The sequence below is a fragment of the Gavialis gangeticus genome, unplaced genomic scaffold (genome assembly GCF_001723915.1).
Source record: "Gavialis gangeticus isolate Ggan-Ray unplaced genomic scaffold, GavGan_comp1, whole genome shotgun sequence".
Classification (NCBI taxonomy): Eukaryota; Metazoa; Chordata; order Crocodylia; family Gavialidae; genus Gavialis; species Gavialis gangeticus.
Genome location: NW_017729022.1, coordinates 49,635,284 through 49,640,982, shown reverse-complemented (window position 1 = coordinate 49,640,982; position 5,699 = coordinate 49,635,284).

The following is a 5,699-nucleotide window of genomic DNA, read 5'->3' as shown; positions in this document are numbered from 1 at the left end:
GTTCTCCACCTTGGGAGGAAAAACCTGCAGCATCCTTATAGGCTCGGCAGTGCTACTTTGGCTAGCACTACAAAAGAAAGAGACTTGGGGGTCAGCATTGACCACAGTATGAACATGAGCCTGCAATACGATGTTGCTGCTAGTAAAGTGACCAAAACGCTGGCTTGCATCCATAGATGCTTCTCAAGCAAATCCCGGGATGTCATTCTCCCCTTGTACTCGGCCTTGGTGAAGTGGGAGTACTGCATCCATTCTTGGGCTCCACAATTCAAAAAGGATGTGGAGAAGCTGGAGAGAGTCCAGAGAAGAGCCACGTGCATGATCAGAGGTTAGGAAAACAGACCTTACGACGACAGGCTGAGAGCCATTGGGCTCTTTAGCCTGGAAAAGCGCAGGCTCAGGGGTGATCTGATGGCCACCTATATGTTTATCAGGAGTGACCACCAGTATCTGGGGGAACATTTGTTCACCAGAGCGCCCCAAGGGATGACGAGGTCGAATTGTCATAAACTACTGCAAGAGCGTTTCGGGCTAGACATAAGGAAGAAATTCTTTACTGTCCGAGCCCCCAACGTCTGGAACAGCCTGCCATCGGAGATGGTTCAAGCACCTACACTGAACACCATCAAGAGCAAATTGGATGCTTATCTTGCTGGGATCCTATGACCCCAGCTGACTTCCTGCCCTTTGGGCAGGGGGCTGGACTTGATGATCTTCCAAGGTCCCTTCCAGCCCTAATGTCTATGAAATCTATGAAATCCAAAGTACTTGGGTTTTCCCCACCCTTGATCTAAATAGACATATAATCTTACAAAGGGATTCTGCACTTGATTTGCCTCAAATGCACAAACAAATGAACATTAAATATTTACAAAAGAACTACATCCTTAACATGTTATACAAACAGTACCCAGAATTCACAACACACACACAGCCTAATTACAAGCTACTTGATTTGAATAATGATTTTTAAAGGCAGCTAGATAGTCATGTTTTGGATTTTTAAAAAACTCTTTAAACATGCCCTCTGCTGAATAATCTGATTTGACATAGATGAGTTCCCTTCCCACTTCTAACCATAAAGATTTATAGGGGCATGGGAGGACTTTGGCTGCTGCAGAAGGGCCATATGAAGTCCTTTGCCTCATCCCATCCCCATCCTTTAAAAAGCTGTTTTTTGGACTAGGTCCAGACTTTGGTTTACGTGGGTCTCCTGCACATCTCTTCCATGAGGCATAGATACTTAAAAATGATCATTCTTTTAGAGACCAAGGCACCTTCACTAAGGACAGCTATCTGCATCTAGCTCAGATTTCAGTGCTCCATATGATTTGGCTAGGGGCTGTGACTTTGCTGTCCCCATGGGGGAGGGAGGAAGAGGTGCATCCCTTGTCTTACTGGAACTGCATTTTGGCATTGGAAGCATTTAGTTCATTACTCTGTAAGGTCCTGGCACCTAATTTCACCAGGATAACAGCTGTTATGCAGCTGAACCCATTCTGTTATACAGCACCATACCTAGATTCCTGGCAGCCCTGTGTGAATTTTTAGTATTGGGCTCCCCTTTGCCAGAGATAATAATAATAACAAAAAAATTACCATTTTCAGGCCCCCTTTCTGTCCAGGCCCCAGGCAGCCACCTGCTTCACCCATGCCTGTGTCTGGCCGTGCTGGTATAGAGTGTCCTCAACTCTATACACAGTGCTTGGCGTGTTGTGGGATTAGCCCGACACCAAAGAAGCATTTACACTTTATATTTGCAGATGTAACACTTGCAAAATTAAAGCATTGTACCTGCTTGGAGCAGTCCATGCTCAAAAGCAAGATTCTCCAGGTCTCCCATCCAGAAACTGTTGAAGGTCTGTGCTGATTCCTGCACTCTGGCAGAATCATTTCCTATATACTTGTTCCTTTCTTCAGAGCTTCAAATGAACCTCAGTGTCTGGTGTTTGCTCCTCTCAGCTATTTATATCACAGTATATGCAGAACCATACCTTCTTTCTGGGGCATCTGTCAGTTCCAAAAACATGACAATTAATTTGGTCAGGAAGTGGTGGGATTAAATCAAGGATACGACCCCATTGCACCTTTATCAGAGGGCAGAGCTTGCTGCATCCTTTCTCTGGGTGCTGTAGCATCTGCATCCATCTGCACTACGTAAGAGCCCGAAGGAAGAACACAGAGTTTCTTTTTCAACACACCCGCGGTACAATGGAGAGTGTAAGGGCAGGGTTCAGTCATCAACAAGTACTAAAGTATGGGTCTTGGCTTTTCCAAGGACTTGTTTGAAAAGACACTGGAAAAAAACCCACAGCAGTTAGCTTGCCCTGTATTCAGTGACCTAACACGGCTCTGTGCCCTGGGCAGGGGCAGCAGCAGCGGTGTCTATATCTAGACTCCTGCTCCCCAGTTGATACCTTTGTGACCGCTGCCCTGGTCACCCTATGCTTAGTTATGTTACTGCTTGTATTTATCTACACAGACTACCATAGACAATGCCTGTTCCTGAAGAGCAAACGTGCAGCACCATCATGAGGAGATGACAATATTTCTAGTAATAAAAAGGAAAAAAGAAGCTTTGTTAATGCACAATCGTCTTGCTGTAGCTTTTTTGTTTCCCTTTCAAAGCAGGTGCTAATTCCCCACTCTCCACCAATTTTTAGCTAATGCAAAAACTGTGTCCGTGTAACAACATGACTAACCATGAAAGCGGAAACACACATCTTTGCAACAGCATTGATTGTTACATCTGCCGCTGCGCATGGTGTAGATAAGGGGAATTACTGAGGTATAACTTAATTAAATGATGTAATGAAAGGCTTTTCTTTAGCAGCTAAGGAAGCAATCAATATTGACTCAAAATGCTTATTTCACTGCTATATTTGTATTGATCCTGGGATTAAGTAACTGTTTATCAGGAAACATAATCCTACAATTTTTCTTTTTCATGTATGAATACAGGGTACACTAACCGTGGCCTACTGGCTAGATTTATGACTATGTACATGTTTGCAGCAAAGCATCAACTGTCTGTGACACCTTTATAGAAATTCTATACCAATTTCCAACACGTTTGAAAAAATGAGATATTTATTTAAAAATCAAAGTGAAATTATGTTAGCCCCAGTTTTATTTTATTTTATTTTAGTATTAGATCTGACTTTTGTTGTCAATACAGCTTTAATTTCCTGTGCTCCCCTGGTTGTCCTCTTTGTATTTCAGAGACATCCACTCACTTAAGATACATGGACTAGTTCACAGACTGAAACAATACTGTGGCATTGTCTGCAAATATCAGTTCTTATTTTCCAAATTCCTTCTGAAAACCTGAAGGTTAGTCACATGATTTCATTTTTAAATGACAGCTGTGAAACAGCAGGGCAGGGGCACCATTCACAGCCATGAACCTCCTAATTACACAGGACCCTGGGGATGCTAGACTGAGAGGCTGTGAATGGCAAGGTGTGGTCATAGTTCAGAAACACAATTTAAGTTGAGGCAATGTTGGATACAACCATAATAGACCCTCAGTTTAAAACCCAACAACAGAAAAACTCTCTAGGCAGGTATATCTTAGTCTATGCAAGGTATCAGGATGCACAATTTGCTTTAAAAATATTAAGATATTTAACAATTTTAAAATTGTATACTGAAGGACTTCAGTTACTGAGGTAAGGTGAATGTTACCATTTTAGATCAATAGTGCTCAATCTCCAGTCCATGGGCCAAATGCAGCCCACAGAGCCACCACATTGGCCCATGGGGCTCCCCATGGGGTGGGACATTTGGTGGTGGGGAAGTGGTGGCCATTAATATGGTCAAATTCCTAAACCTCAAGCCTGGCACTGCTGGTGGCAGCTGGGCCATGGCCCCTCCACCACATCTCCATCGTGGCCGGGCCAACTCCCGTCCCCACCTGCTGCTGGTCCAGATTGGAATCAAGTCAGCCTCCCCACACCCACACAGGGCTGGTTTGGGACCAGCTCATGCCATAACCAAGCCATACTTCCTTTCCCCTGTGGGACCAAGCCCCTCCCTCCAGCAGGAGCCATGCCAAATCCGCTTTGCCCCACGGGGCCAGGCCATGCTCCCTTTTCCTCTGGGGTTTCATTGTGGCTAGGCTGCATCCCGGGCCCTTCTGTGTGGCTGGATGGTGCTGATCAGGACCACCAGTGGGATCGGGCCTGCAGATGGATGGGGCATTGCCTATCTGACCCGCCGGGGAAAAAGGTTGTTTTAGAATATGTCACTAAAGGAGACATTTATTAAAGGGCCACTATCAATTTGAAATTAAACTGTTTTTTTTTTTAAAGGCATGAAGAAAAAGTTAGCTTCTCTCCCTTATCTACTGTAATCAACAACCTCCCCTTCTCATTCTTCTACCATTATAAATTGTATTTCCTGTCATTTTAAAAGTAGGTTATTATTTTCTGTTCCGGTTTGAAAGTTGTACAAAACGGGGTATACTCAACTGACTGACTCTACCAGGAAACAAGGAAATTGACTGTACACAAAATGGTGCCAAGTGCTAACCTCTTTCAGTTTTAATAATTTTGGGAGTCATTTCTAACTATGGCAGATGAATAATGTTCACATAGCAGTCTGATTTTTAAAAAAGCATGCCATTTCTCTCCTTATTTTTTCATTTAAATTTCCCGTTATCCTTTCCTCTAGCATCTACACCAGTGATTCTCACCCAGGGCACTGTTAGGTGGGCACACATGCTGCACAAGATAAACCCAAAAATTTCAAATAGAAATCCGTAGAGTTAAAAACATCCTGGCCTGCTGTGGGTTTTCTGAGTTCCTTGCAATGAACAAATTGTTCTATTATTTTTCAATAAGCAAAAAAACCCAAAAAGAGTGAAAAGTAGAAGCTTGCATTTTCAAGAAGTGTCTCAAGTCTAACACAGAGCGCCTGGAGTCTAAAAAGGTTGAGAACCACTGAACTATGCATTTGTACACAAAGCTATCGGCCTTCTTTACCAAGATTGCTTATGTAACGGCAGGCTTTGTGCGTTACTGTGTGGGGCCAGGAAGGAATTTGTTCCCCTCTTATTGCTACAGGTGCCAGGGTTTTTTTCCCCCCGCTTTCCTCAAAAGCATTAGGTGTTGATTGCAGCCAAGGTTTGGGATTTTGATACTCTTGTGGTGATTAAAATTCCAGAGGTTTCTGGGTAGAGGGTCTTGTTCCTCCACTCAGGGTCAAACTAACTGCCACATTTGGGATCAGGCAGAAATTTTATATCATGGTCAGACTCGTATGGACTGTGGGGTCCTTTCCATCCTCTGAACCATGGGGCAGAGCCCTCTTCCTTGGATCTCTCAAGTGTATTTAAAAAAACCTATTTCCTGTCCCTGTAGCAGCAGGATGTTGACAGTGCCTTTTTTCTCATGCTTTACCTGTGGCAAGTTAGGGTGTTCCTAGGCATTGTGCCTGCTAGTTGTACAAGAGGATTGTTCATGCATAGTTTCATAGATTAAGGGTCAGAAGGGACCTAGTAGATCTTCTAGCCTGACCCCCCGCCAGGGCGGGAGAACAACAAAAACCCCAAAAACAAGAAACGGGACTCAAATGAGTCCAGCCAGGTAGGCATCCAGCCTCTTCTTAAAGACCCCCAGGGTAGGGGCCAGCACCACTTCCCTTGGAAGTTGGTTCCAGCTCCTAGCCGCCCTAACTGTGAAGTAGTTCTTGCGGAT